Here is a 13,776-nt window from a genome sequence, read left to right as displayed (position 1 = left end):
ATTACAAACTCAAAACTTAACACACACCAAAAAAAAAAAAAAAAAAACTCAAGTTAATGTGAGAGAGGGATAATATATTAAGAAATATTATGTACATAACATTTTCACAATATTTTCACAACAAACCCCAATTGACAATATGTTACTGGCTGTTATCAACGGACAAAAAGATAATTTTGTTAAATTATTTTTAACCACATACTTCTAACAAATTCCAGTGGTGGGTTGAAATTAGAACCAATATAAGTTGATGTAAAAGGATCGGGCATTTGCCCAGTAAAAGGGTTGGGATTTTGTTTTCAACCCAAGGTCCATTCAAATAGTTTCAACTTTCAACTTCTAGTACTTTCATCGGTATCAGTTTTTGAATCCTTTTTCTCTCTCTCATCCAATTCTACTAGGTACATCTTCTATGGCTTTCATGTCATTGCATTTCTGGTAAGAAGGGTTGTCATCAAAGTGTTGGCTTTGAATGATCATCTATTGGATCTAAGAGAGTCAATCTCATACCGAAGGCTGTACCAGTTTGACTAATGGAACGATATATTTTGGTACCGGTCAATACCGGTATACTATTTCGGGTTTACGGTTATTATATATATATATATATACACACACATATATGTGTGTGTGTGTGTATTATAATAAATATAAAAGTTTACCATAAAATATTACCTTAATTCAGAACAAATTATTCATGGTTCTAGACTCTAGCATTAATTAAAAGAAAAAAAAAACACACACACACACAATATAAAAATAGAAAGCTTAATTGTTCATTGCATACTAAGAAAACAAATAAGTTAATGCAAATAAGTTACCATTCTGCTCTAATAAAAATTCAAAAATTACAAAACTAAAAAAATAAAAAAGCTTTTTGGTATACTGACTGGTATGCTCGGTATCAGCCAGTATTGCCCGGTATGGCTGGTATTTAAACCAGTACGAAACGTTGGCGTTTTGATACCGGTATAAGTACCGGTACGATACATACCAGCTGGTACGGTATCGACTACACTGATTGGATCCTGTTTTATATGTGCTAATTGTGATGTATATTCCTAAATATTAATAAGGGCTGGTTTCATTAATATATATATATATATATATATATATATGTATATTAAACTTTATAGTTTAAAAATATGATAAATTAAACTTACTAGTTTCAAAAATAAACCCTAAGAGTTTTAAAAGTAACCAATTAAACCATTTATTCATAAGGTCTCAAAATTAACAAATTAAATCTTTATCTATTTAAATGGAATGATGATATTTATTAATTTATTATTTTTGAAATTATAGAATTTAATTTCTCAACATTTGAAACTATAGGGTTTAATTCATTACACACCTAATTATAGGATTTAAAATATACTTAAAAAAAAATATCTCAACACTAATTGGGATGTGTTGATTTTTCATAAATTAACCAAAATTTGATGCATCTCATAATAGATGAATGTATGGCACCACATGATTAAAAATACCAAATTTAAGAGAATATTTTAAAATTGAGTATATATTGTTACATACAAAATATTTTCACTACAGTTGAATTAACAAGTATCTATTTCAAGTCTTGACAAAAGCCGACAACTGTGAAATATTTTGTGAAAGAATTGTGACTTCTAAATTAAACCTAATCACACATTTATCAAGAACCTTGTAGGCTTGTAACCCCTCTCCGTTGTAAATTTTAGGAAAAATTACACTTTACCACCCTAAACTATGCACCAAGTTACACTTTGCACCTCAAACTATTCAAACGCACACTTTGCACCCTAAACTATCACACTTTACACTCCGGTGTTACTTTTGCCGTTATATTTAATAGAATACTACTGCACATGACAAGCACATGAATCTTGCTTGGGTGGAACAAACTTAAAAGACTAAAACACACTACTTCAAAATCATTTAAAACAAAACCCAATTTTTTTCACATCCTTTTTTTAAGTTCAAAATATTTGGGGGAAAAAAGTGCCTATTTCCACCCATTGAACGAACAACTCCAGCAAGCAACTCATCCAGAGTGGAGTCACGGTTACCTCCAGAAGATCTTGACAGCCTTTTATTTAGACTTCTACACAAGCACGGGCCTTTTCAAAGAAATGGGTTTGGCCAAGTTTGTTGAGCTGAAACTTTTATTTTCTTCCCATTTTCTCTACAATCAAACAGATGCTAAAAACTTCATTGATGATTCTGTGCAATATAGATAGAAACGTATAAGAAAATGTACATATGATAGAATAATACTTAATTGAGCTTTTGAAAGTACCAAAAAAAAGTATTAAAATGAAATTATATACAATTTGTTGTTAGTTCTTAGTTGATTCCAGTGTGAGATTTTGGCAGAGTTTGTTGAGCTTTCAACTTTTTCTGGAAACGAAAATATCACTTTGAGTCCATAGTATTCATCAACTCTTTTTTTTTCCTTTCATTTTCTTTGGAACCAAACAGAGGCTAAGAACTTCGATGATGATTCAGAGCAGTATAGACAAAACGTAAAACAACACTCATTTTCTTTGCTTTGTTCTCTTGGTAGCCAAACAGTGGTGTTAGTTTAAGGCATTTCCTTTCTTGATATCATTTGATTTACAATTTATTTCGCATCCAATTGGAAACAAGCACTTTTTCCCAAATATTTTGAACAACTAAAAAGGGATGTGAAACAAATTGGGTTATGTTTTAATTGATTTTGTAGTAAGGTGTTTTAGTTTTTAAGTTTGTTCCACTCAAGCAAAATGCATGTGCATGTCATGTGCAGTAGCATTTCGTTAAATATAACAACAAAAGTAACATCGACGTGCAAAGTGTGATAAATGTGATAGTTTAGGGTGCAAAGTGTACATTCGAATAGTTTAGAATGCAAAGTATAATCTTGTGCATAGTTTAGGGTGGTAAAGTGTAATTTTTCCTAAATTTTAACTATCTAATTACAAAATAAAATAAATAAGAATCAAACTTTTCCCTCAAAAGAAGTAAGAGATAATTTTATTCAGCAAACATATGTTTCTAGTTGCATACAAACAGCGACAACAATCTTAACCATATTCTACATACACTGCTTTTATAAAAATAAATAAATAAATAAAAATCTACATACGTATAGAACTAAAGTTAGAGAACTACTTCAGGAATATTGCGATGACCACAGAAGATTGCCAAAGCGGAGAATTAGCTTGGGTGATGATCGTTAAACTCCACCTACTGAAGGGAGGTATACAAAGGTTGATTTTGATGGTGCCATATTTTTTAAGATGGCTATGATAGGCATAGGTGTTGTTATATGGGGTTCATAAGGGGAAATAATAGTGGCTCTCAGTCAGAAAATCCACGTTCCTCACACAGTGCAATTTGCAGGGCAGTCAACTTTGCCAAGAAAATTTGCATTCTGTAGTTCGAGGTGGAAGATGATTGGGCAATTGACAACCAGAGACCATCTATGACAATGTATGGGCACCTTATAGAAGAGATTGATCACTAAACACTTTCTTTACAGAGTTGCAGGTTTAAGCATGTAAAGAAGATGGGCAATCAGCTTGTTAATGCCCTTGCTTGAAAAGCAATTCTATTTGTAGACCTAATGTGTGGTAAGAAGAAATACCACCTGACTTGGATGATGTATTCCAAAAAGTTAAGTCATCAATAAAATTAAACTATTCTTACTTTGTTCACAAAAATACAAATTAAAACAATAAAAAACAAAATCAAACATGATTGATCATACACTTCAAAGCTTAATTATTGAAATTGTATAGGGTTGGTACAAACCATTTTATTTTCTTTGGGACAACCAAATCAATCAACATATTGATTGTTAAAAAATTGTTCTCTCTCTCTCTCTCTCTCTCTCTCTCTCTCTCTCTCTCTCTCTCTCTCTCTCTCTATATATATATATATATATATATATATATATATATATGCCTCCATAATATCAAATTTCAAAATATGCCATCTTAATTGTAGCTTCCAAAAAGCACTAACAAGGATATAGCTCTGTAATTGAAGCCTCATTTGTTTAGTGTTGAACATAATGGCCTTTGGAATGATTTGACCTTGTCACCTCTAAATCATGCTCCCAATTTGATGACATGTCTGATTCAATGTTGCTATGCATAAAGAATGCAGGTTGGGATGGCATCGGAAGAGTGATAGAGTAGCTATAAAGAATAAGCACAATCAAAGCCACGGTTGGTCTATCAGTTACATTTTCTTGAACACATAGTAAGCCAATGTGGATGCATTTCATTATTTCAATTGTTGAGCTATGTCTCAATGTGGGATCAATAATATGTGAAGCAGTTCCCTCCCTCCAATTTTTCCATGTCTGCAAGATATAATTAAATGGGTTACCAGACATAGTATTAGAGAGGAAATTATTTTTATGAGAAAATTTTACTTTTCTTCCTTCTAACTATGATACAGTTGTAATGTCTCTCTAAACTACAAAATTAAATAATATTCCAATTTAACTATTAATAACATGCATTTTACCCCCATGTTTGTCATGTTTTTTGTCAATGTTAATGAAAAATTCAATTTTTTATTAGATACTTTTATAAATAAATAAATAAATGCTTTTCCAGTACATACATTACTTAGATTTGAAATTTAAGGGGAACATTAGCTGCACCATAGTTACCATTGTTAAGTTGCTAATATAATTAACGGCCTTTTTTTTTTTTTTTTTTTTTGTTGTTGTTGTTGCTAATTTCATGCTTATGTACTAGTGATACACTCACAAGAAAGAGGGAAAACAATTTATACATACATAGCTTAGAAGGTCCTCTACATTCTCTCCATTTCGAACAAAATTGTTCCTTTGTCCACTTATCATCTCCAACACTAACACACCGAAACTAAAGACATCGGACTTCATTGAAAATTGGCCATGTATTGCATACTCTGGAGCTATGTATCCACTGTATGGTGGCATTAAAAATATTAGTTTGATGTTATTTCAATGAAACAAAATAAACATTAATTATTGGCTCTTAAGATACTTACTAGGTCCCCACAATTCTACTTGTATTCGATTGACTTTGATCCAGTAAAAACAATTTTGCCATGCCAAAATCTGAAATCTTAGCATTCATTTCTTCGTCTAAAAGTATGTTGCTGGCTTTCAGGTCACGGTGAATAATTCGAAGCCGCGAATCTTCATGAAGATAGAGAAGCCCTCGAGCAATACCTCCTATGATTTTGTAATGCTTTTCCCAATTCAAATGTACACGCTTGCTAGGATCTATGTAACAAATCAAATGTATAATATAATTAATTAAAACATATGGAGATGTTTTCTAACAAGACATGTAACTCAAAAGAAAATTTATGAGCACAACTTGATAAAGAGAAGTGCAGACATACCAAAAAGGAAGTGATCAAGGCTTGTATTTGGCACAAACTCGTATATTAAAAGTCTTTCATTCCTTTCCATGCAAAACCCTAAGAGTCTAACTAAATTACGATGTTGAAGTTTGGCAACCAATAGAACTTCATTCTTAAATTCTAGATCTCCTTGTCTAGAACTTGCTGACAATCTTTTAACTGCAACATCTTGTCCATTATAAAGCGTACCCTAATGATAAATAAGAATAAAAATGTGTAATCACGAGAAAATTTGAATGTCTTTGACTGATAATGGTATAGTTTTTTTCCATGATATTATACTATATAGTTACCTTGTAAACAGCCCCGAATCCACCTTGTCCCAGCTTATTTGCTTCAGAAAAGTCATCTGTCGCAGCACTAATAGTGCTAAAGTTGAATTGCAAGGATTCCACGCTTGGAATTTCATCATTAATATCTTTACACGAGGAACAAGTCAATACTTACATTAATCGATCAAGTTCATTAATTAAAGAGGAGTACCACTATTTAAAAAACATACGCGTACTATACCAATGAAAGAAGTAAGGTTTTTTTATTTTTTATTATTATTATTTTTTTCTCAGTGTTGTAAAGGAAGTCACTTCTTGACAGAAATATTTTATTCAACGTTACAAAAAAGAAAAAAAAGAAAAAAGAAAAAAGAAGGGAGCTCACTCTTACCCAGTTGAAAAGAGCTCCTCTTAAAAAAAAACCTTCCAACCAATACCTCTCACTTTATATGTTTTGGATGGTTGAATACTCATTATTTGTGCTTTTGTTTTATATTAGGCTAGAAAATACCAAGAAATTATTGGCATTAATGCCTAGAATTTGGTAGCTTAGTTTACACCTCTTGGTATTTCCAACCAAAATAACTAGGGTACAATTCCTCCCCACATTATACCAATGGAATTATCAAAAAATCATTGGACCCAACAAGTAATAGCCAATTTATTTTTCTTCATATGCTATTGGGCTCTTGACCCACGTTACTTCACTAAACGGGTTGGGCCTGTGGCCCATATTTTCTTTACCACATGGGTTGAACTTCAAGACCCACAATTAGAAGTGAGTTCACTGCCAGAGGAACGCTCTTGGAAGTGCACACAGCTCATGAGCCTATTCTAGCCTAAATAGCACAGATCACATAGGGCTGGTTAGGATTGAGAGAAGATGAAGGGAGAGTAAAGGAAGCAGAGTAAGAGTAAAATTAACTAAAAATAGGTTAATTTTTGGCTAATTCTATTCTACATCACTGTTTTTTTTTTTTTTTTAACATATAGTTATATTGTCAGTTTTTAATGCTTTTAAATTGGTTTGTTTTCTTAATTTTCTCTTAAGTAGTTCCATTTATTATATTTTTTTTTTGGAATTGTGGGAATTTGTCCTAATGCTATCAATAGAATTTTAATCCCAACATTATTCCTAGTACTCATGGAAGTTGCATCGATCAATAAGGTATGCGTCTTCTAATTTGTTCTTTCCTAGCCGATATACACAAAGCCTAGCTAACCTTTGAAAAAAAGATTATAAAGCCAAATTTTCACTTACTTTCTGCTGCTTTCTCTCTTGGACTGCTCACTCTCAAATAGACGCAGATGCAGACAGAGACGATTAGTACAACAAAGGCAACAGATGCCACAACTACAATTATAACAGTCCGTGATGTGTTGCTCTGATGTCCTGCAAAAGTAAACCATAAATATATATTCATTAGAAAATTCTGAGGGATAAGATCCTGAATTAGCATTAATTTATAAACCTAGAAGAGATTGTAAATAAGTTAGAACTCTTATAACGTAATCAAGGACTAAACATAAACTAGTTCTATTGACCACATATAATATAAGTTATGTTATGGCCATAATGGCATGGATACCTTTTGAAGAAGTGACATTGGTTGATGGTGGAGAAGTGGGGGTATTGGTTGATGATGGAGAAGTAGTGGTATTGGTTGATGGTGGAGGTGGAGCTGTAGTAGGGTCAAAGAAAGAATAGACTTCAAACCTCATATTACAGCTGGGCGCAAGTACTCTCGCACCTTGCGTCCCATTACAACATGGAATATCTTTAATAACGGAAAGCAAGCAATTATTGCAGTATTGCTCAGACAAATCAGGCGTGCACTGCACAAGTGCATACAATGTCAGAAACTCTGGTGCGATTCCACTTCCTGCTGCATACTTACGAAGAGAATCACTTGCTGCAGCGTCGGTTCTTAAGTTTGACAACAAGTTTGTGAGATCATCTTGGAACTGAGCCGCATAATTGGCAGATACGGTTTCCGGGTTCCATGTAATGATTTGAAGATTAGAATTCATAATGTCATAAATGGAGCTGTTTGAGTAACGTAACATACATAGGTCGTACCATCCTATTGCCACCTTTTGATTGGGTCAGAGCTGTGTGAGAAGACCAGAAGAGTTCTTGAGGCAACTACGGCAAACATCCGGCATAACATCTCCTCTACAAAGTCCAATCCCATATACTTGGTCAGAGTTTTGGCCATAAGAGGAATTGTAGAAGCCATAATCAATTGTGGTGTTGGAGTAGAGGGAGGAGAGGAGTTGATTGAGGTTTTTCTCGTAGGTACTGTTGCTGGTGAAGTTACCATTAATGTTATTGCAACTATAAGATAGGAAGGTTGGCTGCCCAATGGCATGAACAATGAGCATCAAAATGGCAGAGAGGAGGAACAATAGTTTTGATGAAACCATTGCCATGTGTTCAGTGAAATGGCAGGATTTAAGCCTAGAAGCTTGTTATAGCCTCATACTCTCATAGTTTTTTATTGAGGAGTGTGGGGCTTTTAGCTTTTAGCTTGTTCCGAATGTTGATAGCGATGCACATGAAAATTAGGTATTAGCTGGTCGAGGAATGAACTGAAGAATGCAGAAAAAACTAGACAAATACCTACACGCACGTCATTTTTTATAGTTTTATTGAATTGACAAAATCGTTATTAATTTTGATATAGATGTAATTGTAGAGAGGGAAAATTTCCGACCTATCACAACCTGACACATCATACTACCAAGTCCACAAAATACAACCAATTACAAAGCACCACGTACTGTTGCTAGATTTTGCTATCACTATTCAGAAACCAATAGAAATTTGTCAAGTGTCATTGAAATAAAGGCATGAAACGTATCAGCATGTGTAAGCGATGACACAAGCAGCCCTGCACATGTAAGTGATGACACAAGCAATCCAGCACGTGTAAGCAATGATATAAGCGGACCAATCAGGCTGTGACATGTGTCACCAATCAGACTCTGCCATGTGTCGCTCACCCACCCCCAAACTTCTATAAATAGAAGCCTTCCTAAGACATTAGGAAGACAGAAAAAGATATCGTGAGTTCAGAAATCCAGAAGCTCTGCCGGAATCAAACCCTGAAGCCTCCAAGAACTTCAAAAACTTCAACCTCGAGTACAAACAACATTCGAAGCAAAATCATCCAAACTACTTGTCTAGATCTCAAAGGTCGCTAGAATCAAGCTCAAAAGCCTCTAGAAACCTCAACAAACCACAGATCAGCAAAGCTCTAAGGATTCTAACCTCTAAAGCCTTGAAGAACTTCCACCACAAACCTTCAGAAAAGAAGAACGCACGAAGAACACGCGAAGAACACAAAGAACAAAGAATTTCTAACAAGCTCATAGCCAGAGATTCATTGTAATTCCGTTTCAAAGATCTTCGATCCATTTCTCAGCCAAATTGAAGGATATCTTGTGTTCGAATCAAAATTATATTACCACAATTCCAATTAACAAATCTTTCAAGGAGATCGAATCAAAAGATCACTCTTTTGTAATTATAGAGAATTGTACCACATATTTATCAAAACAAATTCGCATTTGTGAAACTATTTTACTTGTTTGATTTATTTCGAACTAAGAATTTAGTCGTCTACAGTAATACTAACAATTAATCTTGTTGACAGTTTTGATAACATTTGTGAGAAACGATGCAAACATATAGTTATTACTTAAAACTATGCTCTATACAAAATAATATGGACTATGGAGAATCATCTTATTTTGTAAAATAAAAAACCTAGTATCGATCGTAAGTACAAAAAGGAGAGTTCAGCATTGTAATACTAGAAATTCCTAAACAAAACTTTATTTCCACCGAATGGATGTTGTGCATGTTATAGTATCCGCTTATTATTTCTTTTTTAAATACAATTTTGTTTTGTTTTATTTTAGAGTCTAAACTTTAGACTACCATTAAACACTAGTTAAGATTATTGAGGCGGCAAGTGTTTAAAATACAATGAAAAATTATATTTTACCATCTCAAACTATATCCTAAATTACACTTTGCATCCTAAATTTTTCGAATACACGTTTTACACTCTAAACTATGATCTTTTTTACACTTTGTACCCCAATGCGAAATTTGTTGTTAACTTAGATGAAAATCTAAAGTTTAGGATGCAAAGTGTAAAAGAAAGTATAGTTTAGGGTAATAAAGTGTAATTTATCTTCTTCTTTTTTAAAGGAACTGTGAATATGGCCAATTGGGTCTTTTCACATAATGTTATACTTTTTCATCCAAGTTAAAAGCAAACTTGTCGTCAAAATGCAAAGTATAACAAATGTCATAATTTATGGTGCAAAATGTGCATTCAAAAAATTTATAGTGCAAAGTGTAATTATGGGTATAGTTTAGGGTAATAAAGTGTAATTTCTCCAAAATACAAGTAAAACTTTGGTATAGCTTCTTAAGTGAAGTATGCTAGGTTTTCTAATTATATTTAAAAATTGTTGTATTGACAAACAAAACATAATCAATATTATCATTTCTGAGTGTATTCCCTTATCTCATTCCCATTTTCCCCTATATATGCGTGTGTGTGTGTGTGTGTGTTTCTCAAGAAATATTATCATTTCTAAGTACAATTAAAATTAATGTAATTATGTATTTGTATTTAATTGGAGAACCTAATATATCACACTTATAATAATGTACTTAAGTTTAAGTTTTATCCTTAAAACCCCAATCAAGAAGCACATCAGCTCATCCTATTCCAATCCACCGTTATAAAAACTATAAAGTGCATTAGTCCAATCCCTAGCAATTAATATAGAAAGTTTTTTTTTTTCTTGTAATAAGTGAGATTGTGGGTTGTTAGATTTTAGACTCCTGTAAACACAATTTGTTTAACCTAATTTAAACCCAAGTTGTTACTTAGTTCAATTAAATAGATCTAGATTAAACACATATCAATCATATCATAGAAAACAGAAAAGTAAAGAATACAAGCGATATAATGACCTAAGAAAACTAACGAAACCATCTAGTTTTAAGGTAAAAAACCTGAGGGGAATTTAACCTCAACAATCTACAAAGCAACAATTCACTAATAGAATGGAAGATTTTACAATAGGCTTAACTCTAAATTTATTGTTACCTCATGTAGTATTTACTCACATGACCACACGTAACTCCACTCTAGCTTGTGACTTTGAGAGCTTTACTCAAAGCTTTAGATCATCAACTATGTTTCATCTTGTTGTAGAAACTTAATTCCACCAGTACATGTGATATCAATCTAATCTCTGGTAGATGCTTGTTGAGTTAGAAGGCTACAAAACCTCACAGATTTTACAGTAGTAACTTACAAGTCTTGAAAAATGTGTATTAGAATTTTGCTTTTATACCTAGCAATGTTGGACTCAAACCCTAGACATTTTTTTGGGCTTTTGGGTTTTCTTTAAAATTGCAGAATTCGTGTCTCGATCAGTTGAAGAACACACTCTATCAGTCAAGCCTTACAGTTTCTGAATTCTTCTTTCTGTAGCTTATTTGCTCTTGAAACTTGACTTGAATCAACTTGAGCAATGTCTAATCCTAATCTAAGACATAAATATCTTATACTAGACATGTTATTGTACTTAGTTTGCCAACATACATAAAATTAGAACCTAACATTTAATTCTAAATATTTAAACATAATATGGGTTCAAATGTTAACTCAACAGTATTGATATCTTTTGCGGTGCTCCATATTTGTGGTTTAATTTAAACCTCACATCTCTCTCCCCTTAGATACCTACACACACACACACACACACAAGGGTGAGAAGGAGATTTACATGTTTGGTTAGGTTGTTTTAAACATTTTTTTTTTCTAAAAATTATGGACCTTGCCAATTTGACAGTTGTTTGGCTAGTGTTTTCTGCCTCTTGTTTTCAAAAAACTTAATCCAATTTTCATTGTGCAAAACAAAAATAGGGAACAAGTTTAGGTGGTTTCCAAAAACTTAGAACTAAATTCAGTGACAACCATGTAAATAAATTGAGAAGCTGAGGTCCACACATGTGTTGTCTTAACTCTTAATCAAACTCAAAATATACACGTTTCCTTAAAATTGATGAAAATATCACCAAAATAACATTTTTTTTTTTCTTTTTGTATTCTCTTGTTGAAAAGTTTATTTTAAAATAGGAGCCATGCACAAATCATGTCAAAATTATGTTTTGAAACTAGTTTTAAATACAATTCTTAAAAAAGCAGTTTTCTAAATTGGGAAATCAAGAACAAAAGTCGGATAAATGTAAATTGGATAATATTGTTATTAAACTACAAGTCTTTGAAATAATATATAAATGTAAATTCCGACAAAGTTAAAATAAAGGTAAGCAGTGTATGAAGAGAGGCAAATTTAATTGCTCATTCTTTAACTCATTATGCTTAGCATATTTTTTATGATGTTTTTTGGACGAGGAATGTTATGTCTAGAACATATTTATAGTATTTTCACAAAAATTTTTAAGTGGCAAGTTATTATTAATAAGGCAAAAAAAGTAATTTTAGTGATAAATAAAATTATAACCAATAATAACTAATTATTTATAATTTATTGTAAAAATATTATAAAAATATTATCGACCAATTACTTCTCTTTTTGAATTGAGTTTCTCCTCGTACTTTGACTTGGTCCATCTTTAGCAATGAATGATTTTGAATTTACGGAGTATGAGTTTGGTTAAAAAAGACGGGGGGTGGGTGGGTTGTGCGATTCATTTGCTTTCTCCTACGCACGCAAGTGATGAACTTTGCATGCTTCAATATTTGGGCCTTGACCAAGGTGTTTCAATTTTCACACGCTTTGTATACTCGAATAATATAATATCCGATATATAATGACGAAATAAATGCGGTTGATTGAGACAGAACTAGTTGAAGATTAGAGTTTTTCAAATCTTCTATCTCATTTCCACAAATAAAAACTTAATATATATACAACTAATTAATTAAATTTTAATTTTATTCTTTTTGTATTTCATTTACCCAAAATAAATATAAAAAACCCACACATTCCCCTACCACTACCCGGCCACCACCACATCTTTCACCGGCGACACTAGCAAGAGATCGCCGACGTCAACTAAGCTGTCAGTCACGGCCATCCTCTGACAACAGGTCCACAGCACCGCCACCTTGTCTTCAAATCCATAACTGGGTTAATTGCTTCATAACCTTTTGGTTTACTACTATGTTGATCAATACAATACTTAATAGTCAATAGCTTTGTCGTATTTCTCTTTCATTTGCTTAATTAATTTATTCTTACTCTTTTTACTGCTATTGGATCAATACCCAATTGATATTATTTTTTGTGAATTAATTGTTTTAACACAAAATACTGACTACACATATCTTTCTCTCTCTTAATTTCTTTGTATTAGTTTACAACTACAAAGTTTAGACTTTTTTGTAGTTGTAATCTGGTTATATAATATATTGTAAACCCAGTTTAAAACACTAATATTACTGTTTACTTTAAAAAAAATTTCTTCATACCCATCAATTTAAAGCTATTTGGCCAATAGACTCAATACCCATTTCAATTTTTTTTTGGTGAATTCTCGTTGTAACAATGCTGACTACCCATCTCTCTCTTTCTTTCTCACTCGCTTAATTTCTTCATTCACATTTCAAAATTATAAATCGGACTACCCATCTCCCTCTTTCTCATACTTTTTATATGGTCATTAAATATTTTTAGGCTTCATTCACAGACAATGGTTGGATGATGTTAAATATGCGGAAGAGCAGAGCAAAAAAAGAACAAAGTTTTGCATGAATGATCTGTGATGCTAATACATCAGTAGTTTCAAAACAGTGGTGGGGACCTGATGGCAGTGGATGACCATTACTAGCGGCTTTGTTGCCGTCAATGATCTCTTGCTAGTGCCGCCAACAAAAGATGTGGTGGTGACCAGTGGTGGTAGGGGAATGTGATGGGTTTTTTATATTTATTTTGGGTAAATGAAATATCGAAGAATAAGATTATAATTTAATTAATTAAGTGTGTATGTGTCAAGTTTCTATTTGTAGAGTAGAAAGTAGAATGGAAAAAGTAAGACAGAATTTAGACA

The 13,776-nt window shown here is 32.5% G+C and overlaps 1 pseudogene; it reads right to left on the bottom strand.

The window, feature by feature from the left end:
- Nucleotides 1–3,985: 3,985 nt before the first annotated feature.
- Nucleotides 3,986–8,120, bottom strand: LOC142635787 (cysteine-rich receptor-like protein kinase 26; annotated as a pseudogene).
- Nucleotides 8,121–13,776: the final 5,656 nt, after the last annotated feature.

Source organism: Castanea sativa, chromosome 5, assembly GCF_040712315.1.
Source record: "Castanea sativa cultivar Marrone di Chiusa Pesio chromosome 5, ASM4071231v1".
Classification (NCBI taxonomy): Eukaryota; Viridiplantae; Streptophyta; class Magnoliopsida; order Fagales; family Fagaceae; genus Castanea; species Castanea sativa.
Note: the sequence above shows the minus strand (reverse complement) of the source record. Positions and strands in the feature narration are given on the sequence as shown.